Source organism: Aquarana catesbeiana, linkage group LG02 (genome assembly GCF_042186555.1).
Source record: "Aquarana catesbeiana isolate 2022-GZ linkage group LG02, ASM4218655v1, whole genome shotgun sequence".
NCBI classification, from domain to species: domain Eukaryota; kingdom Metazoa; phylum Chordata; class Amphibia; order Anura; family Ranidae; genus Aquarana; species Aquarana catesbeiana.
In genome coordinates, this window is record NC_133325.1 from 213,595,955 (window position 1) to 213,609,972 (window position 14,018).

The following is a 14,018-nucleotide window of genomic DNA, read 5'->3' on the forward strand; positions in this document are numbered from 1 at the left end:
TCCTTTCATTTTTAGTCATTTTTATTGTTATCTGAGGGAATGTAAATATCCCCTATGATAGCAATAGGTAGTGACAGGTACTCTTTTTTGAAAAAATTGGGGTCTATTAAACCCTAGATTTCTCCTCTGCCCTCAAAGCTTCTGACCACACCAAGATCGGTGTGATAAAATGCTTCCCCAATTTCCCAATGGCGCTGTTTACATCCGGCGAAATCTAAGTCATAAAATGCTCGTAGCTTCCGGTTTCTTAGGCCATAGAGATGTTTGGAGCCACTCTGGTCTCTGATCAGCTCTATGGTCAGCTGGCTGAATCACCGGCTGCATTCTCAGGTTCCCTGTTGAGACAGGAGAGCCAGAGAAAAACACGGAAGACGGTGGGGGGGCATTCCCTCCCACTGCTTATAAAAGCAGTCTAGAGGCTAATTAGCTGCTAGGATTGCTTTTACATGAAAGCCGACCGCTGGCTGAAAAGAATGATACCAAGATGATACCTAAACCTGCAGGCATCATTCTGGTATAACCACTCAAAGTCCAGCAACATACCAGTACGTTGCTGGTCCTTGTTGGGCATATATTGTAATCCTTTTTTTTATGCAGCCTGTTGGCTGAACGAAAAAAAGAGATTGATCGGTGGGTATGCCCACCATTAGAATACCTCCCTTCATCCACCCACTTCTAATGATGGGCATACATGCGCCATTTATATATGCCGAAGCATGGGGGCATCTGCCCCAAAAGTTAGGAGCAAATCGCTCCTCCGCCCCTGCTGCCCCCATGCTTCGGCATATATCACCTCCACTGAAGTCACGGCTTTATATATCGTGGGAGCAAACTCTGTTGCTGTCAAGATAAGTAAATCCGCTCTGCAGCTGAATGGCGTACCTGAAGACAAAAAAATGGTTAACAACAAAACACAGTAAACAGTAAAGTATAAAAATTGCATACCTGAAAAGCAAACATGATAAAACATAATAACAATAAAGCATTGCAGAATAGAATACAGTAAAAAAGAGCAGAACAATAGAGAGAGAATAGAGAGAGAGAGAACAATAAAACGACAACTATTTTTTTATTTTATATTTTTTTGTGTTTTTTTACACTTTTTTTTGGAACTGTAACTTTTATAACTGTAACTGGTTCCAGGTTCGGGTCTCTCAAAATGCGATGGCATCTTGGGAGACCCTGTGAAAGTGTGCCTAGTCTGTGCAATGCTGTACCCTACGCTAATACTCAACTAGTATATATAGTATATATAGCGTTCAAAACATTCACCAATGCAAAGACCAGGATTGTCAGGACAGGGGAGAAAATAATAGCGGGTGTCACGCCTATATCCGTGATTGCTGTAGACATGACATCTTTTTTGGGGGGGTTCATTGGGTAGGGGTACTCGGGAGGACATAAAGAAAATGCCTCTCATGCAGCCGACTGCATTTGATTGGAGATGTGAATGGGGGAAGTACGGGTGCTGCAGAAGTGGTGAGTTCCCAATTAGGATTGGCGAATGCAGCAGGAAGGGCATTATAGGCACGACGGGCCTGTGTTTGTCTTCTTCTTGGTGGCAGCGGGACACTTCTTGTGCTTGCCACCTCACCAGCTTGAACTGCACTTATGGGACCCGCCACGTCACCAAGTGTTACTGCAGTGCTGGTTTGACTACGACCGGGGTGTACTAGGCCGCTGGTGCTTGCCAGTTCACCAAAATGCTACCAAAAAAACTGTTAGCGATTGCAGGGATCAGGCCTGACTCTGTGAATGCTGCAGTTATGTGTTTCGTGTTTTGTAAGTGACAGTGATCGATCGATATGCACTTTGATGGGCTGGGTTGGGCGGAGGGGCAAAACGCAGGTGCTAGCAGGCATCTGGGCTGATCCCGCTAACACTGCGTTTTTGGAAACCCTAAACTGCTGGGGACGCTAGTATAGATGTGATCAGATCAGATATTGATCCGTTCAGATACTATACCACTAAGGGAGGTGTACGGTGCGTGCGTGGGTGTTAGCGTTACTGGCACTAACCTGACGCTGCCTGGGGCTGGTGCTTGTCAGTTCACCAAAACGCTACCAAAAAAACTGTTAGCGATCGCAGGTATCAGGCCTGACTCTGCGAGCGCTGCAGTTATGCGTTTAGTGTTTTTTACGTGACAGTGATCGATCAATACTGCACTTGGGTGGGCTGGGCCGGGCAGAGGGGCAAAATGCAGTTGCTAGCAGGTATCTGGGCTGATCCCGATAACACTGCGTTTTTGGGAACCCTAAACTTCTGGGGACGCTAGTATAGATCTGATCGGATCAGATATTGATCCGTTCAGATACTATACCACTAAGGGAGGTGTATGCTGCGTGCGTGGGTGTTAGCGGTACTGGCGCTAACCTGACGCTGCCTGGGGCGACGCAGACCCTATCTGACCCTAAAACCTAACTTATATCACCGCCGGGCAATCAGGGGGCGAAACCTTTATTAGGTAATAGGGATGAGCCGAACACCCTCCGGTTCGGTTCGCACCAGAACTTGCGAACGGACCGAAAATTCGCACGAACGTTAGAACCCCATTAACGTCTATGGGACTCAAACGTTCGAAATCAAAAGTGCTCATTTTAAAGGCTAATTTGCATGGTATTGTCCTAAAAAGGGTTTGGTGAACCGGGTCCTACCCCAGGGGACATGTATCAATGCAAAAAAAACTTTTAAAAACGGCCGTTTTTTCGGGAGCAGTGATTTTAATGATGCTTAAAGTAAAAAAAAAAAGGGAAATATTCCTTTAAATATCGTACATGGGGTGTGTCTATAGTATGCCTGTAAAGTTGCGTGTGTTTCCTGTGTTTAGAACAGTCCCTGCACAAAATGTAATTTTTAAAGGAAAAAATCTCATTTAAAACTGCTTGCGGGTATAATGTAATGTCGGGTCCTGGCAATATGGATGAAAATCAGTGAGACAAACGGCATGGGTACCCCCCAGACCATTACCAGGCCCTTTAGGTCTTGTATGGATATTAAGGGGAACCCCGCAACCAAATTAAAATAAGGAAAGGTGTGGGGCCACCAGGCCCTATATACTCTGAACAGCAGTATACAGGCGGTGCAAACAAGACAGGGACTGTAGGTTTGTTAAGTAGAATCTGTTTGTAATTTTTAATGGGTACATTTTTAACGTGTTTAGCTCCAGCCAAAAAATCTTTTTTAAGCTTTTCGGAAAACCTAGGGAAGGGTTATCACCCCTGTGACATTTGTTTTGCTGTCTTTCCTCCTCTTCAGAAGATTTCACCCCACTTTTTGTCCCAATGACAAATGTTTTTTGAAAATTTGGGGTTTTTTGTGGAACAAGGATTGGAAAGCATCAGTGGAAAGGAGAAATGTTTTTCCCATATTAACTCTTACAGGAGAGAATTTCCCTTCCTAGGGGTAGATTTCATCTCACTTCCTGTTGTCTCCTTCCGTTTGCAAGTAGGAGTCGTTTGTAAGTTAGATGTTTGAAAGTAGGGGCCTGCCCTATATACTCAACAGAAATTTGGGCCTTAGGTGTTGTTGTGGCCACAACACTGTAAGCCCTCACAGGGCCCTGCTGTGAAATATTAGATCAAGAATTGTAATTACATGCCCCTGTTGAACAAGGGCAGAAAAATTGGGCCTTTGGTGGTGGTGGTGGTGGTGCTGGTGCCACAACACTGTAAGTCCTCACTCGCTCTTGGTGGGTGCAGAAATGGGCCCTGCTGTGAAATATTAGATCAAGAATGGTAATTACATGCCCCTGTTGAACAAAGGCAGAAAACTTAGGCCTTTGGTGGTGGTGCTGGTGCCACAACACTGCAACCCCTCACAGATACTCTAGTTGGAACGCAGAAATGAGCCCTGCTGCAAAGTATTGCATCAAAAATTGTAATAACACGTCCCTGTTAAACAGGGGCTGAAAAATTGGGCCTTAGGCACTGGTGCTGGTGCCACAACACTGCAACCTCTCACAGATACTCTAGTTGGAATGCAGAAATGAGCCCTGCTGCAAAGTATTGCATCAAAAATTGTAATTACAGGCCCCTGTTAAACAGGGGCTGAAAAATTGGGCCTTAGGCACTGGTGCTGGTGCCACAACACTGCAACCTCTCACAGATACTCTAGTTGGAACGCAGAAATGAGCCCTGCTGCAAAGTATTGCATCAAAAATTGTAATTACACGCCCCTGTTAAACAGGGGCTGAAAAATTGGGCCTTAGGCACTGGTGGTGGCGCCCAGAACCAAAAATGTTCTTACAAGCTATCAACGTGATGATTGAGGAGGAAGAGGATAATTACTCAGGGATAGTCACTCAGCATCAGCATAGGCAGTCTTTGAAGGGATCTGAGATTTCAAAAAAAATTATTCGGTTACATCAGCATCAGGTGCTTGGTAGCTGGTGGTGATCCAAGACTGATTCATTTTTATGAAGGTCAGTCGATCGACCGAGTCGGTGGACAGACGCACCCTGTGATCGGTTAAAAAGCCTCCAGCAGCACTGAATGTGCATTCCGAAAGAACGCTGGATGCAGGACAGGCCAGTAGCTCAATTGCATACTGTGCAAGCTCTGGCCAGTGATCCATCCTGAAGACCCAGTAACCCAGAGGATTTTCGGTGGGAAAGGTGTCCAAGTCAGATCTTGCCCCTAGGTATTCCTGCACCATGTAAAACAGACGCTGGCGATGGTTGCTGGAACCGATCATACCTTGGGGCTGCGGACCAAAAAATTGTCTGAACGCATCGGTCAGACGGCCACCTTCTCCACTGCTCCTTCTTTGACTGACCGAAGCCTCAGCAACACATTGTCCAGAAACAGGAGTTTGTAACCTCCCAGTCTCTGGGAACGCGTTGCACAGACCTTTCTGCAAGGCCTCCTGAAGATGTTTCATCCTCTGCTCCCCCTGCGATGGCAATATAAGGTCCGCAACCTTACCCTTGTAATGTGGATCAAGGAGGGTTGCCAGTCAGTATTGGTCCTTCTCCTTGATACCACGAATACAAGGATCCTTACGCAGGCTTTGCAGGATCAGGGAGGCCATGCAGCGTAGGTTTGCTGAGGCATTCGGTCCGGAGTCCTCTGGGTCACTAAGGACGACATGGTCCGCAGCCACCTCCTCCCAGCCACATACAAGTCCATGTGTTTCTTGGGACTGATCCCTTAAAGACTGCTGCTGATGCTGAGTGCCAGGCTCCACCTCCATACTGACACAATCTTCCTCCTCCTCCTCCTCTTCCTGTGTGATCGGCGGGCACGCAGGAACACTGTCTGGATAAAGGGGGCCTTGAGAGCTAAGGAAGTCCTCCTCTTCCTGCCTCTGTTCTGCCTCAAGTGCCCTGTCCATTATTCCACGCAGCGTGTGCTCCAACAGGTGGACAAGGGGGACAGTGTCACTGATGCATGCACTGTCACTACTCACCATTCTCGTGGCCTCCTCAATTGGTGACAGGACAGTGCATGCATCCCTGATCATGGCCCACTGGCGTGGGGAAAAAAAAACAAGCTCCCCTGACCCTGTCCTGGTGCCATAGTCGCACAGGTACTCATTGATGGCCCTCTGCTGCGTGTGCAGCCGCTGCAGCATGGCCAATGTTGAGTTCCACCTGGTGGGCATGTCACAGATTAGGCGGTTCTTGGGCAGGTTAAACTCCTTTTGGAGGTCCGTCAGCCGAGCACTGGCATTATATGACCGGCGGAAATGCACACAGACTTTCCTGGCCTGCCTCAGGACATCCTGTAAGCCCGGGTACCTGCCCAAGAACCGCTGTACCACCAAGTTAATGTCATGAGCCAAACAGGGCACATGGATCATTTGTCCCAGTCGGAGGGCAGAGAGGAGGTTTGTGCCATTGTCGCAAACCACCATTCCTGCCTTAAGTTGGCGTGGCGTCAACCACCTCTGAACCTTCCCCTGCAGAGCTGACAGAACCTCTGCCTCAGTGTGGCTCCTGTCCCCCAAGCACACCAGCTCAAGCACCGCATGGCATCTTTTGGCCTGCGTACTTGCGTAGCCCCTTGAACGGCTACGGAGCACCGCTGGTTCCGAGGACAAAGCACAGGAAGAGGCCATGGAGGAAGAAGAAGAGGAGGGGGTGGAGGAGAGAAGTGTGTCACAATCATTAGCATTTTGGAGGCGTGGTGGCGGAACAACCTCCAACACTACTGCGCCTTGTCCTGCATCCTTCCCAGCTGCCAGCAGAGTCACCCAATGCGCCGTGAAACTTAGGTAACGTCCCTGTCCATGCCTGCTGGACCATGAGTCAGCGGTAATATGCACCTTACCGCTGACCGCCCTGTCCAACGAGGCATGGCCATTGCCTTCCACATGCCGGTAGAGAGCCGGAATCGCCTTCCGTGAGAAAAAGTGGCCTTTGGGTACCTGCCACTGAGGAACCGCACATTCCACAAACTCACGGAAGGGGGCAGAGTCTACCAACTGAAAAGGCAGCAGTTGAAGTGCTAGCAATTTTGCCAAGCTAGCATTCAACTGCTGGGCATGTGGATGGCTGGGAGCAAACTTCTTTCGGCGGTGCAGCAGCTGGGGCAGGGAAATTTGCCTGGTACAATCTGACGTCGGTGTACCAAAAGCAGATTGCCCACAAGTACTTGGCTGTGACACACCTAATTCTACACCTTCATTCCTCTCAGTGCAGGTCTCAGAGAGGACTGAAGGTATAGTGGGGTTGGAGATCTCAGCTGATGAGGAGCAAGGAGAGGTCCTCTTTATTCTTTGGTGTGGGTCTTTTAGATACGCTTGCCAACGAACTGCATGGCAGGTCAACATATGTCTGGTCAAGCATGTGGTACCCAAGCGGGAGATGTTTTGGCCACGCGAGATACGCTTGAGACATATGTTGCAAATAGCAGCGGTGCGATCTGATGCACTCGTCTCAAAAAAGGCCCACACCAAAGAACTTTTTGAATAACGCGCAGAGACTGCAGCGCCCTGCACATGTGGAGCTTTGGGGTGTGATGCAGTCAAGGTGCTGCCCTTAGGCTGACCCCTGGAGGGTATCCTGCCTCGTTGGTGATGTGCCGCCTCCTCCTCCTCCTCTCTCCTATCAGGCACCCACGTTGAGTCAGTGAGCTCATCATCCCCTCCCTCCTCATCACTGGAGCAAAGCTGGCAGTATGCTGCAGCAGGGGGAGCATGACTGCCAGATTGCTGTCCTTCTTGGGCACCCCCTCTGTCCGTGCTCACGTTACTGCCTTCATCGAGCTCAGTATCATCATCAGAGCCTTCCAAATGCTGGGCATCCTCCTGGAGCATGTACCCAACACTGTGGTCAAACAGTTCGAGGGACTCCTCAGGAGGACATGGCGGGGCTAGGGAAGGAGTCACTGATGACATTGAGCCAAGGGAAGAGGCCGCTGCTTTGCCAGACAAAGTACCCTGGGCATGGGTGAGAGAGGATGAGGAGGATGAGGACGGCTTGGTCATCCACTCAACCAAGTCTTCCGCATGTTGTGGCTCAACACGGCCAGCTGCCGAAAAAAAGGCCAAGCGTGTCCCACGGCCACGTGCTGATGAGGATGCACTGTCTCCACGACCAGCACTAGACACAGAGCCTGCTTGCCCTCTCTTATTGGCTTGTGACTGTCTGCCTCTCCTTCTTGGCCTTCCGGACATACTAATGGCCTGTAGCTGCACTAAGCTGGGATATATATATACATGTACTGATACTGCAGCCAGCAAAATCAACTGCCTGCCTGTAGTAAGAGAACACCACCAACCTTCTACAGGTAGCTTTAGCTGAACACTGTGCAGGGCTCGCAAAAAACTAACTTGTAGCTTTTTAAGCTGCCTGCGGTAGTGATAGGATCAGGAAAACACCGCCAACCTTCTACAGGTAGCTTTAGCTGAACACTGTGCAGAGCTCGCAAAAAAATAACTTGTAGGTTTAGCTGGACACTGTGAGGAGGATGCACCACACTAACTTGTAGTTTTAGCTGAACACTGTGAGCAGGACGCACCGCACTAACTTGTAGGTTTAGCTGAACACTGTGAGGTGGACGCACCGCACTAACTTGTAGTTTTAGCTGAACACTGTGAGGTGGACGCACCACACTAACTTGCAGTTTTAGCTGAACACTCTGAGCAGGACGCACTGCACTAACTTGTAGCTTTAGATGAACACTGTGCAGAGGTCTCACTACACTAACTTGTAGGTTTAGCTGAACACTGTGAGCAGGACGCACCGCACTAACTTCTAGGTTTAGATGAACACTGTGAGGTGGACACACCACACTAACTTGTAGTTTTAGCTGAACACTGTGAGCAGGATGCACTGCACTAACTTGTAGCTTTAGATGAACACTGTGCAGAGGTCTCACTACACTAACTTGTAGGTTTAGCTGAACACTGTGAGCAGGACGCACCGCACTAACTTCTAGGTTTAGCTGAACACTGTGAGGTGGACGCACCGCACTAACTTGTAGTTTTAGCTGAACACTGTGAGCAGGACGCACTGCACTAACTTGTAGCTTTAGATGAACACTGTGCAGAGGTCTCACTACACTAACTTGTAGGTTTAGCTGAACACTGTGAGCAGGACGCACAACACTAACTTGTAGTTTTGGCTGAACACTGTGAGCAGGACGCACCGCACTAACTTCTAGGTTTAGATGAACACTGTGAGGTGGACGCACCACACTAACTTGTAGTTTTAGCTGAACACTGTGAGCAGGATGCACTGCACTAACTTGTAGCTTTAGATGAACACTGTGCAGAGGTCTCACTACACTAACTTCTAGGTTTAGCTGAACACTGTGAGGTGGACGCACCGCACTAACTTGTAGTTTTAGCTGAACACTGTGAGCAGGACACACTGCACTAACTTGTAGCTTTAGATGAACACTGTGCAGAGGTCTCACTACACTAACTTGTAGGTTTAGCTGAACACTGTGAGCAGGACGCACAGCACTAACTTGTAGTTTTAGCTGAACACTCTGAGCAGGACGCACCGCACTAACTTGTAGGTTTAGATGAACACTGTGAGGTGGACGCACCACACTAACTTGTAGTTTTAGCTGAACACTGTGAGCAGGATGCACTGCACTAACTTGTAGCTTTAGATGAACACTGTGCAGAGGTCTCACTACACTAATTTCTAGGTTTAGCTGAACACTGTGAGCAGGATGCACAGCACTAACTTGTAGTTTTAGCTGAACACTGTGAGCAGGACGCACCACACTAACTTCTAGGTTTAGCTGAACACTGTGAGGTGGACGCACCGCACTAACTTGTAGGTTTAGCTGAACACTGTGAGGTGGTTGCACCACACTAACTTGTAGTTTTAGCTGAACACTGTGAGCAGGACGCACCACACTAACTTCTAGGTTTAGCTGAACACTCTGAGCAGGACGCACTGCACTAACTTGTAGCTTTAGATGAACACTGTGCAGAGGTCTCTCTACACTAACTTGTAGGTTTAGCTGAACACTGTGAGCAGGACGCAAAGCACTAACTTGTAGTTTTAGCTGAACACTGTGAGCAGGATGCACCGCACTAACTTCTAGGTTTAGATGAACACTGTGAGGTGGACGCACCACACTAACTTGTAGTTTTAGCTGAACACTGTGAGCAGGATGCACTGCACTAACTTGTAGCTTTAGATGAACACTGTGAGCAGGACGCACCGCACTAACTTGTAGGTTTAGCTGAACACTGTGAGGTGGACGCACCACACTAACTTGTAGTTTTAGCTGAACACTGTGAGCAGGATGCACTGCACTAACTTGTAGCTTTAGATGAACACTGTGCAGAGGTCTCACTACACTAACTTGTAGGTTTAGCTGAACACTGTGAGCAGGACGCACCGCACTAACTTCTAGGTTTAGCTGAACACTGTGAGGTGGACGCACCGCACTAACTTGTAGTTTTAGCTGAACACTGTGAGCAGGACGCACCGCACTAACTTATAGGTTTAGCTGAACACTGTGAGGTGGACACACCACACTAACTTGTAGTTTTAGCTGAACACTGTGAGCAGGATGCACTGCACTAACTTGTAGCTTTAGATGAACACTGTGCAGAGGTCTCACTACACTAACTTGTAGGTTTAGCTGAACACTGTGAGCAGGATGCCCCGCACTAACTTGTAGTTTTAGCTGAACACTGTGAGGTGGACGCACCGCACTAACTTGTAGTTTTAGCTGAACACTGTGAGCAGGACGCACCGCACTAACTTGTAGGTTTAGCTGAACACTGTGAGGTGGACGCACCACACTAACTTGTAGGTTTAGCTGAACACTGTGAGCAGGACGCACCCCACTAACTTGTAGGTTTCGCTGAACACTGTGAGCAGGACGCAACCCACTAACTTGTAGTTTTAGCTGAACACTGTGAGCAGGACGCACCCCACTAACTTGTAGGTTTAGCTGAACACTGTGAGGTGGACATACCCCACTTACTTGTAGTTTTAGCTGAACACTGTGAGCAGGATGCACTGCACTAACTGTAAATAGTCTAGCTGCCTGACCGTGGTACTAATAGGATCAAAAGAACACCAGCAATTTTCTTCAGGTAGCTGTAAATACTGTAGCAAGACAAGCCTGCCTGTCAGTAAGAAGATAACAGGAACGGATCTAGCTGAACTGAATACAGTGTATATATATATATGCAACACCTGGGATGCATATATATATACACAATACACTGTAAGCTGCAGCTAACTGACTGACTGTTCTGCCTAATCTATCTAACTCAACTCAAATGACACTGTCTGTCTCTCTCTCTCTCTATCTATGAACGCCGGAACACACACTACACAGGGCCGCCGTGCAGGCGGCCTTATATAGTGTGGGGCGTGTGCTAAATCACCTGAGCCATTATTGGCCAAAGCCTCCTTGGCTTTGGCCAATTACGGCTCTCTGTTCAGACGGTGCTGTGATTGGCCAAGCATGCGGGTCATAGTGCATGCTTGGCCAATCATCAGCCAGCAATGCACTGTGATGCCGCAGTGAATTATGGGCCGTGACGCGCCACATGAATTTGGCGCGAACAGCCCATATTGTTCGCAATTTGGCGAACGGGCGAACAGACGATGTTCGAGTCGAACATGGGTTCGACTCGAATATGAAGCTCATCCCTATTCGGTAATATACGGCGGGTTCCCTGACACTATAAAAAATAAACTAACCAGCGTCACCCGTAACAGTTATACGGTGATCACTGGTGAAAGGGTTAACTAGGGGCCAATCAAGGGGTTAAAACCTTTATTAGGTAGTATATGGGGGTCCCTGATGCTATAAAACGCTGACGGCGAACCTATATATTTACCTCCCTAACTAGCGTCACCGGTGACACTATTACAGCGATCAGAAAAACGATTGTTTGGGCCCCTTTCACACTGGGGCGGTTTGCAGGCGTTATTGCGCTAAAAATACCGCCTGCAAATCGCCCCTAAACAGCCTCCGCTGTTTGTTCAGTGTGAAAGCCCAAGGGCTTTCACACTGAAGCGGTGCGCTGGCAGGACGGTAAAAAAAGTCCTGCGAGCCGCATCTTTGGAGCGGTGAAGGAGCGGTGTGTTCACTGCTCCTGCCCATTGAAATCAATGGGACAGCGCGGCTATACCGCGGCAATACCGCGGCTATAGCCGCGCTGTACGAGCAGTTTTAACCCTTTTTCGGCCGCCAGCGGAGGTTAAAACTGCACCACTAGCGGCCGAATACAGCCACAAAAACGACGGTAAAACAGTGCTAAAAATAGCGCTGTTTTACTGCCTACGCCCCCACCGCCCCAGTGTGAAAGGGGCCTACGTGACACTGGCGACGGGGGGTGATCACGGGGTTAACCATTATTAGGGGGGGGTTAGGGGGTTATCCTAGACCTAAAGGGGACTAGGATAGGACCCCCCGCCCGCGGGAGGCAAGTAACATACCCATACGTTACTTTGCCTGCCCGTGCCATTCTGCCGCAGTATATCTGCGTGAGGCGGTCGGCAAGTGGTTAAATAAACCTTTAAAAGACCATGTGCAAAAGATGTGGCATGAATGGATGTCATCAGGTCAAGCCCGACTGACAAAAGTTGGAAATCTGATGAAGTCTGATGAAGCGAGAATTGATAGCAAAGTGGGTTCGTGATGCATGGGAAGAGATTCCAGAGGACATGGTACAACGCGCCTTCAAGAAATGTGGCATTAGTAATGCTATGGATGGCAGTGAAGACAGCACTTTGTATGAGAACAACAGCAGTTATGGTGATGACTGCGAACTCAGTGATGATGACAAAATGTCTATGCTGATAACCTCACACCAGCTAATGCTGAAGCTCTGTTTGGACAAACTCTTGTGTTTTAGCTTGGTTGCTGATTGAGCTAAGGTTATTGTACTTTTAAAGTTATTGTTGATACCATATTGTTTTTGTTGACCCTATTTTCCACTTACAGAGCTAGTTTACTCCTTTTCTTTGAAATAAATATTCAAAAACATTTAACCTACTCATGCCTCAATTAATGTAATTTTATTGGTATCTATTTTTATTTTTGAAATTTACCAGTAGCTGCTGCATTTCCCACCCTAGGCTTATACTCGAGTCAATACATTTTCCCAGTTTTTTGTGGTAATATTAAGGGCCTTGGCTTATATTCGGGTTGGCTTATACTCGAGTATATACGGTAGCTTGATGTCACACATATTTAGGGCTGAAACTACTAATCGGCATAATCGATTATAATTGAATATGAAAACAAGGGGGCCCCCAGATCCCGCCCCCCCATTGTACCCATACCCATTCACCATAAAAGTGTCAAAAAGTAAGAAAAACAGGGGCAGTTTTTGACAAATCCTTTATTAAAAAGAAAAAGTGTCCCTCAATGTAAATTCACTGTCTATCATGACACCTGACAGACCCAAAAAAAATGTGATTTCAGAAGGGGGCTGTGCCACCGGGTGATGTTCCTGGGTGGCCCCGCCCCCTGCCTATTTAAGAGCTGTCAAAGTTACATAGTTACATAGTTAAATAGTAGGTGAGGTTGAAAAAAGACACAAGTCCATCAAGTCCAACCTATGTGTGTGATTATGTGTCAGTATTGCATTGTATATCCCTGTATGTTGTGGTCATTCAGGTGCTTATCTAATAGTTTCTTGAAGCTATCAATGCTCCCCACTGAGACCACCACCTGTGGAAGGGAATTCTACATCCTTGCCGCTCTTACAGTAAAGAACCCTCTACGTAGTTTAAGGTTAAACTTCTTTTCTTCAAATTTTAATGAGTGGCCACAAGTCTTGGTAAACTCTCTTCTGCTAAAAAGTTTTATCCCTATTGTGGGGTCGCCAGTCCGGTATTTGTAAATTGAAATCATATCCTCTCTCAAGCGTCTCTTCTCCAGAGAGAATAAGTTCAGTGCTCGCAACCTTTCCTCATAACTAAGATCCTCCAGACCCTTTATTAGCTTTGTTGCCCTTCTTTGTACTCGCTCCATTTCCAGTACATCCTTCCTGAGGACTGGTGCCCAGAACTGGATCGCATACTCTAGGTGCGGCCGGACCAGAGTCTTGTAGAGCGGGAGAATTATCGTTTTATCTCTGGAGTTGATCCCCTTTTAATGCATGCCAATATTCTGTTTGCTTTGTTAGCAGCAGCTTGGCATTGCCTGCCATTGCTGAGCCTATCATCTACTAGGACCCCCAGGTCCTTTTCCATCCTAGATTCCCCCAGAGGTTCTCCCCCCAGTGTATAGATTGCATTCATATGCTTGCCACCCAAATGCATTATTTTACATTTTTCTACATTGAACCTCATTTGCCATGTAGTCGCCCACCCCATTAATTTGTTCAGGTCTTTTTGCAAGGTTTCCACGTCCTGCGGAGAAGTTATTGCCATGCTTAGTATCGTCTGCAAATACAGAGATTGAACTGTTTATCCCATCCTCCAGATCGTTTATGAACAAATGAAATAGGATTGGTCCCAGCACAGAACCCTGGGGAACTACCCACCCATGACCATTCTGAGTACTCCCCATTTATCACCACCCTCTGAACTCGCCCTTGTAGCCAGTTTTCAATCCATGTACTCACCCTATGGTCCA